At 41.9% G+C, this 24,349-nt stretch overlaps 2 non-coding genes across 2 annotated transcripts; one reads left to right on the top strand and one right to left on the bottom strand.

The window, feature by feature from the left end:
* Positions 1 to 9,305: 9,305 nt before the first annotated feature.
* Positions 9,306 to 9,412, top strand: LOC120262593. Its single transcript, XR_005536858.1, has one exon. It is a non-coding gene; the product is annotated as a small nucleolar RNA R71 (small nucleolar RNA).
* Positions 9,413 to 22,075: 12,663 nt separating this feature from the next.
* On the bottom strand, positions 22,076 to 22,181 carry LOC120262570. Its single transcript, XR_005536837.1, has one exon. It is a non-coding gene; the product is annotated as a small nucleolar RNA R71 (small nucleolar RNA).
* Between the last annotated feature and the right edge of the window lie 2,168 nt (positions 22,182 to 24,349).

Here is a 24,349-nt window from a genome sequence, read left to right as displayed (position 1 = left end):
ATCTATAAGATAAGATAAGAGCCGGAAGTAACTCCGTTGCATGTCGAGCTACACGGTTCAAGAGAAAGAGATGACGGCGGTGGTGCAATTGCCTGAGGACTTGGCGACACTACCTATTAGGCTCGAGGTTCGTGGTCCTAACAGACAATGTGGACACGAGCTACTTGAAAACCCAGAATAAGCTAAGTCCTAAACAAGCGCGTTGGCAAGACGACTTTTAGGAGTTCGATATGGTCATGGCATAAAAGCCTGGGAGGACCAACCAAGTTGCTGATGCGCTAAGCCGAAAAGCAGAATTGGCCACGCTAAAGTTAGAAGGAAGTGCGGCCATAAGCCCACTCAAAGGGACCATCCCCGACCGTATTAGGGAAGGACTGGATAAGAACCCTATGGCAAAGGCCCTCGTCCAGTTAGCCCAAGAAGGGAAGACCAAAAGATTAAGAAGTGGATTCACCAGATTGTGAGATTCATGCGTGTGGTGTGAAAAGAAAAGACATAGCTGCAGCAAGTAGAAAAAAGGTCTTCCCAACAACGAGTGACTCTTGCCTCTCGGTCAATCCATCCCTCTTTCGTGCCGTCAGGTGGATCTCGCCCTTAGATCTCGAATGAAAGAAAATGGAATAGATGAAGAAGACTTTTTCAAATCTTGCTGTCTTAGGTTAGAGAGAGTCAAGTTTTCCGGGGACATCGTTAATCCATTTTTCCGTGTTGCGCTCAAAAAATTACCCATCAACTGATGGCATTAGCCAATCGATACCCTTCCATTCAAAGCGGATTTCGTGGGTTGCTTCGACAATATCAACCATGACCTCCTTCTTTCCAAGCAAGAAGGGTCATTTCATGGGTCTTCCTAGCCCCCACCCACTGTAGAGTAGAACAACCCTTCAACAAGTCGTGCTCGAGGACAACCATGTAGCCCCTAGCTATTCGGGAGCAGAAAGGGGGAAAGCGGCGAATCAGATTCCCCGTAGCCTAAAGGAAAGGGTCTCGGAGAGAGCTGAGCTAGCAATGTCTTGCCAGCGAGCTATGTATAGCAGAGCTGCAGTAGCTATCTCCCACTGACTGGGACATGGGCCGGGCCACTCTTTCCTTTGGTGGACCGACCTTCTCATTCCAAGGGAGGCTATGAAATCCAATTCATATTCGTTTCGGGAGGAAGCAAAATAGTGCACTCGGCAACACTGTCTCCATTGGCATCCTCAGGACCAAAGAGGAGTTTGTCGAACAAGAGCCACTTGACTGACAGGGATTTTTTATGAACATCACCAGGCACTACCAGTCAAATAAAAAACTTTAACTTACTTATTCTCTTTCTATTCAAAGGTAAGAGGAGGACTAAAGGTTCACAATATTACATGGGAATCAGGACAACCAGCTTTCTCCTATATCTTATCACCAGATTTGCTTTTTAGTCTCTTTCCGGTAGCTCGGAATAGCGTGGGTCCGGGCGGCGCATGCTCAAATTTCTTTTTTATAGCGGGGAGCGGGGGAGCAGCCGTGAAGTTCGTGTAATTACCCCTACACACCCTATCCCAATTCATAGGATTGTCCCGCTACCTCACCACCCGATCTACCTAAATAGGGATGAGCGCCTCTTAGACAAATGGCCTATGGACCCAGGATTCATCACTTAGGATGTCAAGTACCGGTACCACTTGGGAAAGAAAAAATGGCTGGAACGCTTTCAGCTAAGATCCATCACTTCTGACGGATCCAAAAGGAAACCGAGTGGGTGAGTTGAAAGGTTTTTTTCAACACTTTCAACTTCTTCATCGACAGTTCCGCTCGACAACCCTATTCCTGATCAAGTAAGGTGGAAAAAAAAAAATCAAGTAAGGTGGAATCTGAACTAAAAACCTCATCAGTAAAAAGGACTAATGAAGCTTTTTAAACTGAATGAACCATAGATGATATCCTCTAGAAGTCGAACCTTACGTCCCAGTGAATACTTTGGCACGGCTAACGTTTCTAATCTAAGCCCGAAAAGCCCCAGCACTGCTGCGGAAAGGCTTAAAAGAAAGAAAAGAGAATAATTCGAATTGGTTTTGTTGAATCAATCGATCGTGAAAGAAAGTCCTTCACGGAAAAAGAGATGAGGCTAGGGTTCCAAACCTATTCTCTTTGAAATAATTAAGCGGACTCTCTTGTAGTTTCCGTTTCCATATTTAGGCTATTAGATTAGTGATAGTGACAGCGACGAGAGCAGATTTTCTTTTGTAATCCTATCCACCAATGGAGAATCAAACAACAAGAGAAAAGGAAGGATGCTCACTGTCGGGCTTCTATGAGTGGCGCTTTAGATTGACTGCCTTCTTTCGATTCCTTTCATTTTTAAAAACGATCTTCAAGAGGGACGAAAGCACTGTTCTTTGGTTTCGTCAACAAAAACTCAATTTGAAAGTGAAAGTAAGTAAAGGCTATGCTATCTAGTTTTCTGAACGGCGATTGGTTGTTTTCTTGTCCAATGGAGTAGGTTGCTGCTTTCATGGTGGCGAGTTTCTATTACTTGTGGCTTGAGGGCTTTCCTGGTGATGTTTTCCTCTTTCTTTCAAAAGAAAAAGACGGGAAGGGACAAAAAAAAATACAGCGCTAGCTGGAAGGGCTCAACGCGTTTTTGAAGCACTTTGCGCTTGAAGAACATAAACTTTTCCTCTCATCCTTTCATGCGACCCTGGGAAGTAACGAAAATGCTTCGGCGGTCGGTCTCGGAAAGAGGAGCAGATCTCTTGTATAGAAGACGCACAGCCGGTCCATGGCCGACTATTTCCCTGGACAGACTCGACAGAAAGCTAGCATTAGGTATAATAGTTTACCGGAATCCGAGTCCTCCTCTTGTACTATCTCTGACATCCTTTTTATTGATTTGAAAGTGGCAAAGAAGGACTTATTACAGGACAGGTCAGACAGAAAGCCTTGCGTCTCACACTTTTATCCCGCTGTGTTCTTAGCGTGCATGCGTCTATTATGGTTGTCGAAAGGGCTTCCTCCGATTCCGAAAACCAGTGCCTCTTCTACTGTCTATTTTTATATGTTTTATATTGAAAAAAAGTAATATAATAAGAAAATATATATATGTATCGGTCGGTTAATGACATGACAGTATCGGCATGCACATTCAAATTAAAAAAAGACTTGAGTTTATTCCCAACTCCTTTCTTGAAATTGGAATTTCTACTCTAAGCCTATTGGCCTATCGAAAGCAGGATTAAGTAAATCATTCTTAATGTCGGACATAACGTATAACACAGATGGAAGTTCGCTCTAGGAAGACCTGCGCCTACATATACTATATTCCATGATGACTAGCTCCTTCACGTCAGTTCTGCGGGATAGTCAAAAAAATCTTCCATTTGGGCATGCAGCGCTGGTCACCTACACAAACTGCAGGAAGAGCCGTACGTACCCAACCAGAGAAGCATTATACTCTACGAATCATCACGAACCAACCTACCAGAATGGGAAGGAAGATGGGCGGGTGTCAAAGGAAAGGATCTGGAGTAAGTCCAATCGAAAGGTAGGCTTAGGCTACACGCATACAAGAATGGATGAAAAGAGAGTAGCGAACGGACAAAGTCACCGACTCTCCTAGCTCTGTAAAGGAAGCCAGAAAAGCATAATCCAATCGCGACAAACCACCACTCGTTGGGGCATTCACTTCTCAAGCAAAGGTGGGAAACCGCGAGTGGAGTTTACGAAAGGAGCCAGGAATTCGTTAAAAAGTCTAGTTACTCAGGTATTCCAAATATTAATTTTATATTTTCCACAACAACTAGCTGCTGCTTGAGTGGATGTCTATCTGGCTTTAACAAAAAAAAGGGGATGCGGAGTCCTGGTCTGGGTATATCTTCTTTCACGAGGCTAGCAGGCCCTAACCTGAAGTCTGATGATCAGACTTCAGAGAGATGTGGTCGAGTCGGAAGTGGCGTACGTACGACGCAGGCCATTCTGTAGAAGGTGGAGAACAGGCGATGATGAACGAGTCAGCCGAGGAAAAGAGAGAGAACGTGGAATACGATAGTGGTCTTCCTTCAACAAACAACAAAGGAGGAAGATTTTATATTTATGAAGCTATTCATCTTTATTTTTGCTCATGTGATTCCCCGTTACGATGGCCCACGAACCCCTTGCCTCGCCTTTTCTTTCTTCTTCGTCTGCTGCCCTTTAACTATTAACGTAGTTAAAGTATGGTTCGGGAGCATGAACATCTGCTCTGAAGTGGTCTTAAAGCGAAGGTCTTTACCCTTTCTTTGCTCACGCTTTCCAGTGGGTGTAATGCTAGCTCTCCATATCCCCGTAAAAGGCTCTCCTAGCCCCGTGACATTGAGTTTGATTGCCCTACACAAAGCACTGCTTTGTTGCGAAATCGATGCTTAATTCTATTCTTCCTTTCCTTAGATGGGCCAGACACACGGCCCTATGCTTATAGCTTAACCCATCACAAGACTTCGATGCAAACAATGAAATCAAACCACCCGGAAGAGCCGCCATCTGGTCAAGGGATTGTGGTCCCCTTGCTGGGCCGACCTCACTTAGGAGTGCCGGGATTAGGTATGCGCTAGATACTCATCTTGGACAATTGAAACTGGAAACGTGTGGCTAACGACGTTGAGAGTAAGGCCGCTACAGAAGGAAGGTAGCGTAGCGCAGCAAGATGTTGTTCTCTGATGTCGGATACGAGTTCCCTTAGTCCTGGCAGGTGAGGGATTTCTGTCTTTGTCCTCAGCTGACGGGATGGTAGGGGAGATCCCTAGCCTGAAGAGATCGTCCACAGAGGCGTCGGAGAGAAAGGCCGTTTCACAGGGTGCATCTCAGCTGAAGGGCGATAGCCTTGCTACTATCGATGGAGCCGGGAGCTCCGAATCACCAATACACCCGATTACGAGGGAAGGGTTGTCATATGATCCCATCCATCATACACTGAACTAGCTATTCGATCTGTTCCTCCGCTAAGCCAGGTGCATCTTTCTCGCTTCGCCCGCCGAGTCACTGCTTGTCCCGACCGAAAAGAGCGAAAGACCAACTTCTAAAAGACAACAACAATGGAGAAGAGAACCGCTTTTATCTCTTTCCATTAGGCCAGGGGGCAGACAGGCAGAGTCCATACTCAGAATTGAAGAACGTGCTCCTTGGCCCTTTCTCGTGCTTGTAAGGCCAGGTTCTCATTCCATTTCGGTTGGCTACGCACCGGTTTATGGCTTTGCATTTTCAATCGACGGTTGGTTCACTCAAATTCAGGTCTTTGGCTTCGCGTCAGGTCCAACTTGGCTCACGGCACAAATTCAGTTGGTGAGATCTCGCTCGCAGGCTCGCTCGAAACTCTTTTGGTTGCTCGTTTCAAGTGAAAGCTTTTCAGACATATATATATGCGTTGGGGGATTTTTTCTCATTTAACATTCTTCCGATGCGGTAAGCTCAGTAAAGTCAGGTAAACGATTCCGTAAGTAAAGTAAGTAGAAAGGAAAGCGCTGTAGAGAGAATTGCTTTTCTTGTTTAGGCCTACGTCTATCTTTAGTGAGCACGCGTCAAGCTAAAGCCCCTTTGATCGTCAAAAGAGCTACCTTGAGCTACAGTAAGGGAAAGACTCTCTAAGAGAAAGGTCTTTTGGCTTTCAATGATGCTACTCGATCAGCTTATCTAAATCATTCTGTTATCTAAACAAGAATGAGATTCTGGTCGGATCAACACAATATAATAGAACCAAGCCAAGGATGGGTCTGTCTTAGAGGGGACAATGCGAATTGTTACGAAAAACGTAGCCAAAGTAGAAGCAGCAGTTAAGAGTTCGTTTCTTTTGATCCATCATCGTCAGTGGCTTATCGAATATCGAAGAGTTCGGGTCTGGTTCCGAAGCTTAGTGTTCGATCGAGGGGAGAAGGAGGCTCTGAAATAGATGTTGATTGATTTTTAGCCAAAGAAGGGATTTCTTAGTGACCGAAAGACAGACGAGCAAGAGGTGCAGTCTGATTGAATGTTGCCATGTGATGCAACATTCTGAAAATCTTCATGCACTAATCGTGAGCCGGTCTAAGCAAAGCTTGCTTAAGCGCGTTTGGTCCCCCCCTTGCTTTCTTTGCTTTCGAAAAGCCTACTAAACTTCCTTAAGCCATGCCCTTACCACCAACAGCAGTTATGCCGACAGTGGCAAGAGCTTTTTCTTGTTCTTCACTAAATCAGTCTAAACGGTGCTTGTTGCGGCGAATCCCTTCTTTATTGTCCAATTACAACCTAGCATTCAACCTCCTTGGACATTAACATTGATCCAGTTTAGGCAGCTTTCAGTCCTGGGAAAGGAAGGTAAGGTGAAATCCTGTTCGTAGATTAAGAAAAGTATATTAGTTCCTTCCTCAAGTAGCTCCCCATCAACAGCGGCGATAACATAAGACAGGGAAGGCATATCCGAAAGTCCCACACCTATGAGTGCACAAGCCCTTCTTCTTCTGCCCTTTTATTCTTTCTTGCCCTTTAGGGAATTGCGGAGTGAATGAGTGCAGCAAAGTCTCTTTATCTTTCCACGGAATCGAAACCGGACCAAGCTCGCGCACAAGCCTGCTACCAAGCAGGAGCAAAAAAGGAATTGGGACAGGAAACCATCATAAGCCAGCCAACAAGCCTAACCGTCCCTATGTCATCGGGGTCAGATACTCTGTAGCCTTTCTTCCCTTCACAAGCCAAGGGCAAGATGAATTTCTTGCCTCCCCTCCGTCCACGAGTAGAAATTTATTCTGGAATAGTGTCAAACCCAGGAGCAATAGTAAGAGATTATATTAGTGGCTAGCTTTAGTGGTCTTGTTCAACTGCTAACAAGAATAGCTTTTCTCTTTCGACTGGGAACTGCTCACCTTTGGTGCTTTATATAAGTAGTAGTTGATCCTCGAAAAGGGTCAAGGTACCGGCTTGATGCCAGATCCGCTTTTAGGGTTGACTCAGCATAAGAAGAAGTAAGTAGTTCGACTAGCAGTTCTCTCTTTCCTGTTCTCCTCCCTCCAATTACTGGAATCGACGAAAGGCGAAAGTCTGATTACCTGTTATTCAAGTAGCAAGGCTTGGTCTTCTGTGAGTGAAAGAACCCGGCACAATCTCCTTAGCAAGGTATGAGTTGCCTTCTTCACAGATAAAAATTCTCTCTGGGAATCATAGCCCTCAGCTCTCACTCGAAAGGATTCAAAACGTATTCGTGAACAACTTATTCGTATTCGTTGCTAAGAAGATTTTAAATCAAATACGTTGTAGGGACTCATCCGACTAAGCTTAGCCTTTACCTGGGCACCTTGCCTTCTTTCCTTGCGATCAATAATAAAGAGATTCAATAAAACAAATACATTCTAGAGTTCACAAATACACAAGTACCCACTAGGGGTTTAACTCTCCATGGAGCTAGGTACAATCAAAGAAATAGAATGTAAAAGCAATGAATCCATAGAGAAACCCCATCGATAGTCGTGTCGATGGTCTTGTGGAAAGTCCTCTACTCAGTCGTCCCAAGGATTCCCTTCTCGGTATAGGATATGCCTCGACGAAGCTCCCCTACCAACCTTCTTCCAAAGGAATGATGATGTCATAGCCGTAGAACCTCTCCAAAACCCTATCCAATACCTCTAAAAACCCTAGCCGAAACCCTCTCTCAAGTTGGGGAAAAGATGGAGAAAAGAATCTTTGAAATCGGGGTTGAATCAGACTTTTAAATAGGGTCGAATCGGGAATCCACACGCCCTCAGTAGGGCGCCCGTGGAATTTCCCCTGCAGGCATGGGTAATTTCCACATGCCCTTGTGGATTCTCTAAAACTGTCATTTTCTGCCAAAAATACTACCGAATCTACTTTTCATCGAGGTAACCTAAAGCGGGGAACACGTTTATGCCGTGGATTGCTTTGCTTCTTCAATGACGGATAAATTGATGGAAATCTTGTTCTATGTGAATAAGTTGGATACTTGAGTGTGACTGCCTTTGTGCCCCTCCAAATGGTTGTGAAAATTCAAATACGGGGAGGTTTTCACACACTCTAGCATCTCCCGACTTATATCTTCTCATTTGAACTTTAGCAAGATTTCCTCCAAAAATCGAGTGCATTGTGATCCACATTGCCTTCTTTTCCTTCATAATTGGTTTCACAACCCTACCTACATAAAAAGTAACATAAAAAAACACATATTAGTGTAAAAACCCCGTGAAAAGTAATACTCAACATAAGGAAAGAATGCTTCGCATTCATATAGCACAAGCACTTATCAGGGCCCCTGATGTATTTAGAAAGGGTTGTTCAAGAATGAGTGGGGTCTCTACATCCTCATCTATATCAAGAATTACAGAGTCTATGGGGAAGACAAGTTTTTCCACAGTTATAAGCACATCTTCCACAATTTCCCATTGTCTCCTCACTGACTTATCACCCAGCTGTATGGTCATTCTTGTTGGCCTTAGATCTCCCAATCTGAGCTTCTTGTATATGGTGTATGGCATTACATTTATACTAGCTCCATAATCGTCGAGTGCATTTTCTTCCATGGCATCACCCAACAAATTTATCAGCACCTTTTTATCTATGATGGCAAGACAGTTCTCGTTGAGAGCTATTGAGTTGACCTCTTCCAACTTCCTCTTGTTGGTGATTCTTAAACAATTTGGAATACTTTGGTATTTGGGCTAATGCTTCCACTATAGGGATGTTTATATGGTGTTCCTTCAAGATAGTCATGCTTCACGAACTGTAGCCTCGACTGATTGAAACTGTGTATCTGATGATTGCACAAATCTAGTCAAGGCTTTCTCTAAGTCGGTCATTCGGGTTTCCAAGATTGAAACTCGTTTCTCCATGTTCGGGGCTTGTTGTTGGAAACTCGGTGGTGATGTGGCCTTTTGTTGCCCTTGGTTGTTCCAGGAAAAATTTAGGTGGTTCCTCGAACCCGGATTGTAGGTGTTGCTATAAGGATTACCTTGGTTTCTCATTGCTTTACCCACAAAGTCAACTTGCTCAACGGAGGATGTACCACCAATGGTTATCAGGCAATTGGACGGGGCATGTCCCCCTCTATATCCATCACAACTCATTACAGCCACCAATCTAAAAGAAGTTAGAGTATCTAACTTCTCACTCAATGCCTCCAGTTGTGCCGCCAACGATGTAACCACATCAACCTCATGGATGCCGGCCACTTTCTTCTTCTTCCTAGCATTCCATTGGTAGCTATTCAAACCTATCTCTTCAATTAACTACTACCTAAGGTGCCTCCTGCTGATGCATCAAGTAACTATCTTGAACTTGGTTTCAAACCATTGTTAAAAGTCTAAATGATCATCCACTCTGGAAACCCATATTGAGAACATTTTCGAAGGAGTTCCTTAAACCTTTCCCATGTCTAAAATAGAGACTCCAATTCCATTTGCATGAAGGAAGAAATCTCATTCCTAAGCTTTGCAGATTTTCCAGGAGGGAAATATCAGGTAAAAAAAGCTTCCACCATCTCCTCCTATGTAGTGATTGATGCTCTAGGTAATGAGTGTAGCCAATGCTTTGTTCTCCACTTCAAGGAAAACTGGAAGGCCCTCAATCTAGAAGGAGTTGTCTAGAGAAGCCACACTGGCTTATGGAAATTCCACACGCCCGTGCGTTAATTCTGCACGGGAAGTGTGGAATATTCACAAGGGTGTGTGGATTCCTAATTCCAGCCCTTTAAAAGCTGATTTGAGCCCCGATTTTAGCATTCTTTTCTCCATTTTTCCCCAACTTGAGAGGGCTATGGCTAAGGTTTTGAGAGGTATTTGCTAGGGATTGGGAGAGGTTCTACGGCTCCGACATCACGCTCCACTTGGAAGAAGGTTAGTGGGAGAGCTTTTTTCGGCACCAATCTGGTGAGGTGTATCCTAGGCTGAACAAAGGGACCTTTGGATGAGTAGAGGACTCTCGACAAGACCATCATCACGACTATCGAGGAGGTTTTCTATTGATTCATTGCTTTTACATTTGATTTCATTGATTGTAATTAGCTCCATGGAGAGCTAAACCCGCTAGTTGGTACTTGGATTGTGAACCCTTGGATGTATTCATTTTATTGAACCTTGTTATTATGCTTTCATTAATTGATGTTTTTATTGAGTTCCAATGTTGAATGCATTGATTGTATGAATACTCCGTTAGAGTGACACTAGGGTTAAAGTTCTTGTCGGTAATCCTAGTGAGTGAGTGACACACCACGAGAGTTAGACAAAGCTAGATTGGAGAGGGTTGAGAGTGTGAGTCGAGAGGTAGCGGAGCATCCCCTTTCCCCTGCGGTGTGAATTATTCTATCTGCAATTCCTCGAGTTCTTTGCGGTCATAGTAGAGTGAATGGGCTAAGGGATGACCTTCCGCTGGGGCTTAGTTGCGAGTGGAATGGAGTGAAGCGTTGAAGTGATTTTAGCATCTAGGGCTTAATTGTAGGTAGGGACCTTCTGCCTAGACCAAAGGGATAGGTCTACATTAAGAATAGAGAATTTATCACTTGGAATCCCTAGAACTCATTGCAATTCTATATGAGTGCGAGGTTGAAAGATTGTTCAATTTCTCATCTGGTACTGACACGTCCGGATATGCGTGTAAATCACAAATGCATGGGTGTCGAAGTAATAATTACCCCAGTGAGTGGGTAGTCAAATCCATAGGGAACAGAAGTATTAGTATTAACTAATTCTTAGTTATCTAGTCAAAATCAATGAATATGATGAAATGAACTAATTTCAAGAGAATTAATAAGCAAGCAAACGGGCAAGAAAAACCAGTAAAGAAGATATCAATCAATAAAGATGAGGTACTCGGGCAATGCTCCCCTATGATCTAACATGAAGCTCAAGATTCACTAAATGCTTCTAAACCGAGTTTAATGAGTCGAAGTAATCCAAGAACAATCGGTCCCTTGCCTCCAAGCCACTGGTACTAGTCCCCTACAATGTCCCGGTGGAGAAATCTCTCAATCTGAACAACTCACACCCCATATGACCGCAATACGCTCTAGGGACACCTAAGAGTGAAACCGATTCCTAAAGATAGATCCAATCCTAATTCCCGCCGAAGGATCCCTAACCCCCTACAAGGTCCCGGTGGAGAAATCTCTCAATCTCACGCCTCACACCAAATATGGTTGCATAGAGTTTAGGGAATACGGAGATAGGAAACACTCAATTGGAAGGGAAAGGGGAATAATCCACTATCTCATGACTCACCCTCTCAACCATCTTTAACCTTGAAGTTCTAACCCTAATGGAGACCTCTCTCTCATCAAAGTAACAAATCATGCAAATCCAATCAACCACAAGGATTAATTAAACAAGCAAGCAATAGGAATACAAGATTAAAACTCAAGTCAACTCAGATTTAAAAGAAACATAAAGCAAATCATTACAAAAACATAGATCCTAGGGTTCACATGCCCAAATACCTAGTAGGGTTTAGCCCTCCATGGAGCAAGTTACAAAACAATGATGAATACAATGAAAAGCAATGAAAACCATGAAGTAAAACCATCTTAAATTCGTGATGATGGCCTTGATGGGTCGCCCAACGCCTTGAAAAATCCTTCTCCAAAGCTAGGTCACCGAAGGCTCCCTCTATGCTATGACGGAGATAAGATCGATCAAAGTTGGTGATGGACACCACCAATATCGCCAAAGACCTCCTCCAAAACCCTCACCGCCTTGCCTTCAAAGAGCTCTCGAAAGCCCTCGCCAAAAGTCTCTAAAGAATACGGCAAATGGCCTATTTAAAGCCCAATACCGTGCCTGTCACGTGCCACTACGCACCCATGTGGATTTTCCAGGCGCCCATGTGGGCTACATGAATTTCCACAGTATTTTTCACAAAACGCGGTCCAAACACTCTTCTCATGAGGCCACATGTCCGGGCACACGTCCATGTGGTAGGCTATAAAACTTCTCGTCATCGACGTATCTTTGAAAGGTCTTGCAATCTTCACAAAGAGAAGGAACATGAAGATGTGGCTGCCTTTGTGCCCTTCCAACTAGTGAATTGACTTGAATCTTCTTGGAAGTTGGTATACATCTCCATGTTTATGAACTCCTCTCGTGTCTTGGTCCTTGAATTGAACAAGAACTCCCAACATTGTGTCTTTATAGCCTATCTTTGCTTCCTTTTTACTCTTCAAGGCATTCACAACCTATATGCATAAAAAAACACCAAATACACAATATGAGACATACACCATGGTAAAAATGATGCTCAATCCATGTAAAACATATATAAAAATATATCTACTCAAGCACTTATCAGGAACATGTATAGGGTTAGGCATGGTTGACCTTAGATTTAGGACCATGTATTAAAGGATCCCCACGACTCATTAATGCATTAGTTAGGAAGAATAATAGAGGGTTTTGCACTTGAAATGATTATCCTAGGCAGATCAATATCCGAGTACCCTATTTTTATTGATTCCCTTACCTCTCATTTACTTGTGCTCTGTCTCTTGTCTCCTTTACTTTTGTTTGCATTACATCTTATCACATAAATCACTATTCATATTTCGTTTAGATAAGAAACAATTTACGTATTTGTACTCCCTACTCCCTCTGGATACCATACCCACTCAGCTAGGATTTTATTACTTCGACAAACCCGTGCACTTGCGAGACATACGCAAGGGGCGTTGTCAAGTTTTTTTGGCGCCGTTCTGGGGAGTAGGCGCTTTAGAGATACTTTGCAATTTGTTTTTCTTAGCTATTTACCATTCATTCTATTTCACATTTTTTTATTCTTCCATCATTCTCATTTGTTTTTTTTTGTTGTGTCTTACTTTTTCTTGCAAGGAGCTTAAATGGTGATTGATCTACTCATTGCTTTATATTTTCAGGTCGAAGATCTTAGTAAAAAAATTAATAGAATTGTTACTTCACAATAGCAAAGAAATCCATGTTGCAGCACATATCATCCAATTCAAAAGGGCTACGCAAACTTCTTGTGGAATAGTGATGGACAATATTGGGAAGCACCTTAAGAGGAATGTCAAAAGGGTGAGATACTCGATGAGGATGCACTTCAATTACAAAGAGTATTAGCTAACTTTATTGAAGCATCTGATGTCTGCGTCTAAAATATGGAAACCACACAAAGATGTCATGAATCCTCCTATAAAAACCTTGAGCATCAGTTAGGAGGGATACTTCACACACTCTCCAAGGAACAACAAGTATTTGAGCAAGCAATTCAAGTTCCTTATAGAGATGATGTGGTAGTGAATGACAATGAAGAAGTGGAGCGGAACGAGTATGATGTTGTGAAGATTGAGGGGATGCAAGAAGAACCTTTCATTCAATATGAGGATTGTTTGAATGGACAGTATGTTTGTGATCAAGAAATGATGCAAGGAGGGTCGGCGAAGACAGATTGCTTTCAAGTTGAAATTGAAGAAGAAGCAAACCCTAAGGTAATGGAACAAGCATCTCTCTTTGGGACTGATCAAATCATAAATTGCAACAAAGAGATTTTGGATTTGGAAGAAGATATGGGTAGGAGATTGAAGCCATCCAATGACCCACCTGTGCTAAGCTTGGACAATTCCCAACCCAAATTGTTTCCTTGGAGACTAGAGGTAAGATAGTTGGACTCCCAAACAAATATTCCACCCCGGCAAGTAGATTTTTTTGGTTAAAAGGAAGTAGCTATGCAATGTCTAGTCGGGAGGAACACACTCATTTCAAGCCCCCATAAGTTAAGGAAGAGGTATGTCAAGCTAAGTGACGTAAAACAAGCGCTTCTTGGCGAGCAATCCAACCAATTACTATTTTTCCTAGTTTTTTTAGTTTAGTGTTTGTATGAATAAAGCATGAGTGTTGGTGTCTTGATTTTCAAATGCCTTTTGTTGTGATTTTTCTTGTGGATTAATTGGTGTTATCATGTGCTTTTATTGTTGTGGCAAAGAATTTTTGGTCGTTTGAGCTTATTTTTGTGTTTTTTTATGGTTGAAGCTGCCTTTTTAAGGCAAGCTCACGAGTGTATAGTTGTGTTCATAAATTTTAGCAGAGCCTACAGAGTTTTCTAATTGTCTAAAAGAAAACACACGCTCTTGTGGAATTTCCCTTACAGCGTGCGTTTTTGTTCAGAGCTTATCCAGAGAAAGCACAGGGGCATGGACTCGCCCCTGTGAATGACCTTAAGACGATCCAGGCCCATGCGGCATTTCTGCACAGGTGTGTGTTCCCATGCAGAGACTCAAAAATTTTTCCCGAGAAGACACAAGGGCGTGCACACGCCCGTGTGGATCTTTGCAGAGAGGTTGTCCTCCATCCCGAGATGACACAGGGGCATGCGTATGCCCGCTGAACTACCCGATAATGATCCACGCCGTGGGGAAATTTCCACGCAGCGTTTGAAACACTGGAGATTTTTGGATTGGACGGAGAAGCCACCGGGCGTGCTTTTTTTCCCATGGATCGGGTACACGGGCGTTGGTAATTTCCACACGCCTATGTGGATGTGCAGAATGGCAGTTTTTCTTTAAAACTTATTTGTGTTTCTTCATACTTTCACTCCACAATATTTAGAGAATACATCCTTTCACCTTCCCTATTTTTGCATCGCCGATCTAGAGGGTTTTTCACTGAGTTGTCCATTTGCTTTTCTAGTCTTTAATTCTCATTTTCGTCGATAAGCTTCTCTTTCTCTTTTTCTTCGCCCAATCTTCATTTATTTTTGTAGCACAAGCATCATCATCGACAACTGCAGCAGCGTGAGCTCGAAAGCATGGCCTTGACGCTTGATGCGTCTTTACTTTCATTTGTTCTTATTTCATTTCCATATTTTTTATTTTTGAACTTGTACTTCTCGTAATGGATCTTACTTCTGAGTTTATCTTTTATTGTTGTCTTAAGTTGTATTCATTTCTCTATCTTTTTATTTACTCGAGCTATTTTTGTTTTTATTGAGCTTTCACTAGTCCCCGTCGTGTATGCGTGGATGGTCTTGTCATCATGGTAATTGAGAACTTGTCATAGACACGACCAAAGTGCTTTCGGCATTTGGTCGTGTATGCTTCACAACCCATTGGAACACCACTCCCAAATGAATTAGCTCCATCAAATGCAACACTATGAGTTGGGGGAGTATTATTTTGATTGCTTCTTCCACATTTATTCTTGATTGATATACATTTTGAGTGAGCTTGCATGTGTGACATTGGGGACAATGTACAACTTATGTGTGGGGGATTGTTATACTTGCTCACGTAGCAATTGTTATAGTGCACATATTTTAATGATTGTATTCTTGAGTATAGGAGAATTTTTAACGTTGAATGTTCTCATGCTCTAGTTCTTTCTTGAATATTTAGGAATTTTTGCCCGATTGACACTTGTGCACTACTCACTCTTTAAACTCTTTTAGAAAACTCAAGTTTGATGTTAAAAGGGACTACTTTTTAGTTTTTGTTTCTTATGTTATTTTTGCTAAAAATTGGAAAAATGAAAAAGAAAAGAACAAAATAGTTTTGTTGTTTAGTTGTGCTTGTTGGGAGGAAAGAGCTACCACCTATGATGTATGAAGCTAATCTCATAAAGTCGGATACTAGTTATGCCCCAATGAGTCAAAGAGCTATCTCATGGGATGTGTGAAAGCTACCACCCCGTCAGAAAGATCTCACCACCGAAAGTGTAAGCCACCTTAGTGGCAGCTCAGGAAGAAAGCTACTTAGAGGATGTGTGAAGCTACTACCTTTTTGAATTTTTATTACCTTTTGTAGATAATTAAGTCCCTCGGTAGAATCTTTGAGGAGTAGTACTTTTGGGTTGACTTGAGTGAGTTGACACACTCACACGATTTGGTCTCGTTGTCCTTTTTATTCAGTTTTTAGCTAGAGCATTGATTTTTGTATTTAGTGTTGAAATTTCCCTTACTTGTAGAATGCTCCCTTTGCATGCTTTGGTGAACCTAAGGCCAAGCACTTCCAATATTAGCATCAAAAACTTGAATCAATGCTCTAGCTAAAAACTTGAATCAATATTAGGTTCACCATAAGCATCCAAGGAAGCATTCTACAAGTAAGGGAAGTTTCAACACTAAATAAGAAAAATCAATGCTCTAGCTAAAAACTTGAATCTAAAAGGACAACAACCCAATTTCGTGTAAGTGTGTGTAAACTCGCCCAAGTCAACCCAACGTATACTACTCAAAGTTATAAGTACAAGGAACTTATTTATGTACAAAATGAAGAAAAGAGACGGTAGTAGCTTCACACATCCTCTAAGGTAGCCCTTTTCTAAGCGGCCTCTAAGGTGGCTTTTACACTTTTGAGGTCATACCTCGTTCTACCGGGGGTAGTAGCTTTCACTCATCCCATTAGATAGCTCTTTCTCTTATTAAGGCATAAGTAGTATCTGACTTATGAGAGTAGCTTTATACTTCATAGATGGTAGCTCTTTCCACCCCAATGCACAAACAAAACCAACATAACTATTTTTTTGTTCTTTTCATTCAATAATTTTTTTTACTTTTTTGGGTATCAAAAGAATTAAAACAAGAAACAACTAACTAGTCCCTTAAACACTGAGCTTGAATTTCCACAAGGTTTAATGAGTGAGTAGTCCCTCAGAAGAGAACTCCAACTCTGGCGTACTGGCCCTGGTGGCGCAAATACTCAACCAGGATGTGCCCAAGATGAATCGGCTCACTCTGTAACATGGAGTACAAGTATAATAACTCATGTTTGCTCAATACTCCAGTGTTATCACCACTCCAGTTCACCGATCAGCTAAGAATGGTGTGTATATATCTATAGCTCAGTCGAGAAAGGCATGTAGCCTTGGACACTCCGGACTCATACTGACCTTGGCCATATAGTGTCCTATATGCTCTCTGAGAAGTTAAGCCACCTGGATAATTGGTTGGCAGTCGATCGTAATCCTCAGTGTCCATAAACGCCTCATTGTACAAACCTAATCTGACCCAGAATTGTGTGATGCTCATACTGTGATACTATCCCAATACTCTGAACTGTATGGCATCAATGCTATCGAACCTACTGTAAGACTGATGGAACACGAATGAAGCAAGCACCTATAATGTCAACATGTGAATAGCCAGCTCTCTGATCAACAATAAACGTCGCCAACTACACACCCAAAGTAGCTCGTCAACCTCATCGACTATGTCATCCCCTAACTACATCTCCCTGATCGCACACAAGTCCAGGAACTGCGTCTGACTGAACCTAAGCTTCCAAAGTCTCTCAAACCGAACCTGGTGTTCAGGAATCACAAACTCCATATGCTCTGGCTCAGGAGATTGCTCTCTAGGATGTCTGCTGGCCATTTTCATTGTTCTGGGAGCTATATCTACAATAATTGAAAAGAAAATTAATCAACTAAACTTAAGATTCAATACTGCAGAAATCTAGACAGTCGTGTGGAAATTCCACACGCCCGCGTGGATCCACAGGGCATGAAAGCCACACGGCCACTATGCCAAAATCGCAAAAATACATGAAAATATAACTTTAAAAACCATTATAATGCATGCACCAACAATTTAAACATGGAAATGAAGCAACATTCACCAGTTTACCCAAATTAAATCAAGATTGGCGAAAGAAAAAGAGAATGAGGGCTTACTCGATGAAATAGAGATGAAAAGCCTCGAATGTGGCCAGAAAACAACCCTAGAACTCTATAAATAGATGCTGAGGGATCGGCGGAAAGGAGGTGAGGTGTCATTTGAGTGTTTGGGAGTTAAACAATGAAGGGGCGCAAGTGGGTTTTAAAGAGAAGTTGCGGCCTTTGAAGTTTTGTACATCCACACGGGCTTGTGAAAATTACCCACGCCATTATGACTCAGATAAGTGCTTGAGCATCATTTAATATATATATTTTTATATGTGTTTTATGTGTATTGAGCATTATTTTATATATGGTTTATGTCTCGTATCGTTTATTAGGTGTTCTTCTGTACAATTAGATTGTGAATAACTTGAAGAATCAAAAGGGAGCAAAGATAGGCTATGAAGGCACAATGTTGAGAGTTCTTGTGCAATTCAAAGACCAAGAAACAAGAGGAGTTCATGAATGTGGAGATGTGTGCCAACTTCTTAAGAAATTCAAGTCAATTCACTAGTTAGAAAGGCACAAAGGCAGTCACATCGTCATGTTCCTTCTCTTTGTGAAGATTGCAAGACCTCTCAAAAACGCGTCGATGATGAAAAGTATTATAGCCTACCACTTGGTTGTGTGCCCGACTATGTGGCCTCAAGAGGAGAATGTTTGGACCATGTTTGAGAAAGTACTGCATAAAAGTACCCTAGCAAAACACAATAGAAATCTTCCTATAGCAATACTGTAGTAAAATTACTGTTCACGCGCCCGTGTAGAAATTCCTGTAGTCCACATAAGCACGTGGAAAATCGACATAGGCACGTCACGGCATTGATAGGTGTAGTTTTAGGCTTTAAATAGGCAATCTGCCCTATTCTTTGGGAACTTTTTAGAGGCTTTTGGTGAACACTTAGAGGGCAAGGTTGCTTAGGTTTTGGAGGAGGATTTTGGCGATATTAGAGGGCGTTCATCACCAACTTTAATCGATCTTCTCTCTGTCATAGCATAGATGGGGCCTTGGCAACCCTAGCTTCAAGGAGGATTCTTCAAGACGCTGAGCGACCCATCAAGGCCATCATTACGATCCAGGGCGGTTTTTCTTTATGATTTTTTGTTGCTTTTACATTATTTTCATCAATGTTTTGTAACTTGCCCAATGGAGGGCTAAACCCTAGTAGGTATTTGGCCATGTGAACCCTAGGATCTATTCTTTTGTATTGTTTTGCTTTATGTTTCTATTAAATATGAGTTGATTTGAATTTTAACCTTGTGATTTCATTGCTTGCATGTGTTATTGATCTTTGTGATTAATCTACATTACGTGATTTGTTACTTTGATGTGAGAGGGCTCCTTTAGAATTAGAACATCAAGGTTAAAGAGGGTTGTGAGGTGGACTCATGAGATAGTGGAGTGTCCCTTTTCCCTTCCGACTGAGTGTTACTTATCTCCGTATTCCATAGACTCTATGCAACCATATTTGGTGTGAGGCGTGAGATTGATAGATTTCTCCACTGGGACCTTGTAGGGGGTTAGGGATCTTTTACCGGGAAATAGGGTTGGATTTATCCTTAGGAATCGGATCCACTCTTAGGTATCCCTAGATCTTATTGCGGTCATATGGGGTGTGAGGTGTTGAGATGGAGGGATTGCTCCATTGGGACCTTGTAGGGGACTAGTACCGGTGGATTGGAGGCATGAGCTGGTTGTTCTTAGATTACCTACACTCTTTAGACTGGGTTTAGAAGTATTTAGCAAATCTTGAGCTTCATGTTACATCCCAGGGGGAGCATTGACTGAATACCTCATCTACATTGATTAAGAACTCTTTCACTTTATATCTTACCCATTTGCTTTCTTATTACCTTCCCTTGCAATTAGTTTATTTCATCACATCCATCGATTCCGCCTAGATAACTGAGAAGTGGTTAATTCTAATACTTTCGTTCCCTATGGATTCGACTGCCCACTTAACACACCCCTTGCGTATGGCCCTTAAGTGCACGGGTTTGTCGAAAGTAATAATACCCCAGTGAGTGGGTAGTCGAATCTATAAGGAATAGTGATCAGAAACACAAAGATTTCTATTTAACTAAAGTGAAGATGAATCTATGGTGGTGTGAACAAATACCAATACGAAAAGAACTAAAGAAAATAAGAAAGAGAGGCGCAATAATTTGGTTCAAGTGCAAGACCAACTATTATGTCTCCTAACTAATGCTTAATGAGTCACGAAAAATCCTAAAATATAAGGTCCTAAACCTAAGGTCAATTGTGACTAACCCTACACTATGCCCCGATGGAGAAATCAATCAGTCTCAACACCTTATACTATGTACAGTTACAAGAAGCTCTAGCGATTCCAAGTGATAAACCTTATTCCCTAATATAGGTCTAACCCTTTGGTCCAGGTGAAAGACCCCTAGTCACAATTAAGCCCCATCATTAAGGATTACATCAACGCTGCACTCTGTTAGTCACCCAACTAAGCCCCAACGGATTTCCTCTCTTAGCACTTCACTCTATTGTGACCGCAAAGAACTCTTGGAACACTGAGGTAGGATTAATCACAACGAAGGGGAAAGTGGATGCTCTGCTACCTCTTGACTCACCCTCTCGACCCTCTCCAATCTTGCTTTGTCTAACCCTCATGGTGTGGCACTCACTCACAAGGACTACCAATGTTGACTCCCAACCCTAGTGTCACTCTAAGGGAGAAATCATTCAACAAGCATTCAAGATTGGAACTGAATTAAAGACATCAATTAACGAAAGCATAAAAAAAGATCAATGAAACAATACCATCCTAGGATTTACAAAGTCCAAGTATCCACTAGGGGTTTAGCTCTCCATGGAGCAAGATACAATCAATAATGAAATCAAAAGTGAAAACATGCAATCCATAAGTAAAATCCCTCGGTATTCATGTCGATGGTCCTTTGGAGTAGCCTTGTCCTCTTCAAAGGCTCCCTTGTCATGCCTACGACACAACTTGCTGGATCAACGCCGACGAAAGCTCCCCGAATAACTCTCTTCCAAAAGAATATGATGCCGATGGCCATAGAACCACTTCAAAAACCATACCAAAACCCCTCTAAACTCTAGTTGTAGGGCTCTCTAAAGTTGAGGAAAAGATGGAGAAAAGATGGAAAGGAGGATTCCCAAATCGGTACAAGTCGCGGCTTTATAAAGGGTTGGAATCGGGAATGCACATGGCCATGTGGAATTTTCACATGCCCATGTGAATTTGCAGGATTCTGATTTTCTGAGGCTTGTGAATAGTAACTGCTACATTATATTACATCAGTGATTTGCTACAATAACCTACTACAGTGCTCCACCAAAAACACTCCCGAATCCACACTTTTCATCGAGGCAACATAAATGGGCACATGTCTATGCCGTAGATCACGTTGCTTCTTCAATAATGGATAACATTGGTGAAGATCTTGCTAGCACTATACAAGTCGGAATACGCAAATGTGACTGCCTTTGTGCCCCTCCAAACCATGTAATTGCTTGAGCGCATGGAGGTTGGCACACATTCATGTATTTTTGAGCACAACTTTTATCTTCACGTTTGTTCACTCCAAGATTCCATCAACAAAGTACAATTCCAACCTACTTTGCTTTCCTTCCTCTACATTTAGCTCCATAACTCTACATGCACAAAAGAACATAAAAACACATGTAATATCGATAAAATCTGAGGAAAGAAATGCTCATCATAAAAAAAGAATACTTTGTATTATTAATATACAAGCACTTATCACCACTCATAGAGGTAATTATTACTTTGACACCGGTGCACTTGAGGTTACATGCACCGGGCGCATGTCAAGTTTTTGGCATCGCTGTCGGGAACGGGATATTACGAACACCGGACTTGGTTACTTTTAGCCATTCACATTTTCATTTACTTTTCTACTTCAAATTTCTCTTTTTCACCATTCTCATTGTTTCTTTTTCATTGATTTTTAGCTACTGTGTTATGACCCGAGGGAACCCTTCGACATTGGTTGAAGAGGATCCTGAAATTGACTGAAGATTTCATAGAAGGGGCAAGGAACCTGTGCAAGAACAGAATATTCCAGCAAAAATAGCGGTCAAAGAATCTAAAAGTTAGTTGAACAAGAGGGGCAACAACAAACACTTTGAGATTTTGCTAGTCCTACAATTCGTGGGACACAATAAAGCATTGTTAGGCCACTTGTAGCAGCCTAGAATTTTGAGTTAAAGCTGTGTTTCATTCAAATGGTTCAACAGTCCACATAATTTAATGGATTAGCCGACGAAGACCCAAAGAATCACATTGAGAATTTTCTTGAAGTGTGCAATATGTTGAAGATTAATGGGGTTTTTGATGATGCCATTTGCTTGAGAGCTTTCCCATTCCTATTAAAGGGAATGGCCAAACAATGGCTTCATTCATTGCCGAGAGCTTCCATCACAACATGGAATGAAATGGTGGAAGCTTTCCTTACAAGGTATTTTCATCTGAGAAAATTGTCAAAGCTTCGTAATGAGATATCTTCATTTATTCAGATCAAGCTTGAATCCTTGTTTGAGACCTGGGAACAATTCAAGGACTTCTTGCGGAAGTGTCCACAACACGGGTTGCCCGAATGGATGGTCATTCACTCATTTTATAACTGGTTGAACTCAGGAACCAAACAACTTCTTGATACTGCTGCGGGAGGAACATTGGGAAACAAGACCCCCGAAGAGGCCCGACAATTAATTGAAGAGATGGGTTTGAATAGCTACTAATGGAATGCAATAGAAAAGAAGAAAGTGGTCAGACTCCATAAGATTGATGCAGTTACATCCTTGGCAGCCCAAGTAGAGGAATTGAGTAAAAAGTTGGATACTATGACTTCATTAAAGGTAGACACAATCACAAGTTATGATGGTTATGGGGGTTTGCATATGCCATCCAATTGTCCTACCTCGACTCTCTAGACTCTATTTAGAAGCATTTAACAAATCTTGTGCCTCATATTTGATCCCAGGGGGAGTATTGCCTGAATACCTCATCTACACTGATTGAGATCTCTTTCACTTTATATCTTACCTATTTGCTTGCTTATTACCTTCTCTTGCAATTAGTTCATTTCATCACATCCATTGATTGCACCTAGACATTGCTCACCCTAAAACTATTGCTTCAAGTTCAAGATGGATTATTATTTCTCGAAAGTGATGTTCAATGAGTCATGGAAATCGTTAAAGATACGGTCATAAACCTATGGTCAATCATGACTACCCATGCACTATAGCCCATAGGAAAGGAATTCTCTCGACGCCTCACACTGTGCAAGGTTGCGTAAAGCTCTAGGGACTCTAAGTGATAAAGCCTATTCCCTAATCCAGATCTAACCCTTTGGTCCAAGTGAAAGACTCCTACTCACAATTAAGACGTATCACTAAGGATTACTTCAACACTTCACTCTGTTGCTTGTGCTACTAAGGCCCAGAGGAGTTTCTCTCTTAGCACTTCACTCTATTGTAACCACAAAGAACTATTGGAACACAAAGGTAGGATAAATCACACCGGAAGGGAAAGGGGACATTCCGCTATCTCTCGACTGACCCTCTCAATCCTTTCCAGTCTAGTATCACTCTCACGGTGTGTTAGTCATCCACAAGGATTACAAAGATGGATTCTCAACCCTAGTGTCACTCTAAGGGAAAATCACTTTAATAGTCATTCAAGATTGGAATTTAATTAGAACATCAATTAAAGAAAACATAATGAAAGGTCAATAAAATAAAATCATCCTAGGGTTTATAAGTCCAAGCACCCATGATAAGTGCTTGTGTGTTAAGAATGCGAAGTATTCTTTCCTTATGATGAGCATTACTTTTATCAGGTTTAAGCGCTAATACATGTGTATTTGTGTTCTTTTGCACATATAGGGTTGTGAAGCTAAGTATTAAGAAAAGAATATATAAAGTAGATCGTGAAGGCAATATTGGGTGGAATCTTGGAAGGAACAAACACAAAAACACAAGTGGGGCTCTAAGATACGTGAATGTGTGCCAACCTCTACATATTCAAGTCATTATAATGAGTTGGAGAGGCACGAAGGTAGTCACATTTGCATATCCCAACTTGTACATTGATAGCAAGGTCTTCACCAATGAGACCATTGACTGAAGAAGAGTCACGATCTACACCATAAATGTGTGCCCGTTTATGTTGCCCAGATGAAAAGTGCGGAATTAGGAGTGTTTTGGCCGAGTAGTGAAGTGGGTACTATTGTAATTACTATTTACAGCCGGCCGAAAATCAGGTTTCTAGAGAATCCATACGGGCGTGTGGAAATTCCCCACGCCCATGTGGAAATTGCATAGGCCCATGTGAAGAATCTATAGGAGTGTGTGGATGCCAGATTCCAGCCCTACTTAAGCCGCAATTCAGCCCGATTTTTGGAGATCCTTTTCACCCTTCTCTCCAACTTTTCTCTATCTTTTGGGAGGCCTTTGTCTAGGGTTTTAAGAGGTTTTTGGCAAGTCTTTTGAGTGGTTCTACGGATTCGACACCATGCTTCACTTGGAAGAAGGTTATTGGGGGAGCTTTCGTCGGCATCGATCCGGCGAGATGTGCCCTAGTCCAGATAATGGGACCTTTGGAGAAGACGAGTCTACTCCACAAGAACATTGACATGAATACCGAGGGTGTTTTTCTATGGATTACTTGTTTTTATATTTGATTTAATTGTTGATTGTAACTAGCTCCATGGAGAGCTAAACCCCTGGTTGGTACTTAGAGTTGTGAACCCTA

This window comes from Dioscorea cayenensis, chromosome 5 (genome assembly GCF_009730915.1).
Source record: "Dioscorea cayenensis subsp. rotundata cultivar TDr96_F1 chromosome 5, TDr96_F1_v2_PseudoChromosome.rev07_lg8_w22 25.fasta, whole genome shotgun sequence".
In the NCBI taxonomy this organism is placed as follows: domain Eukaryota; kingdom Viridiplantae; phylum Streptophyta; class Magnoliopsida; order Dioscoreales; family Dioscoreaceae; genus Dioscorea; species Dioscorea cayenensis.
Note: the sequence above shows the minus strand (reverse complement) of the source record. Positions and strands in the feature narration are given on the sequence as shown.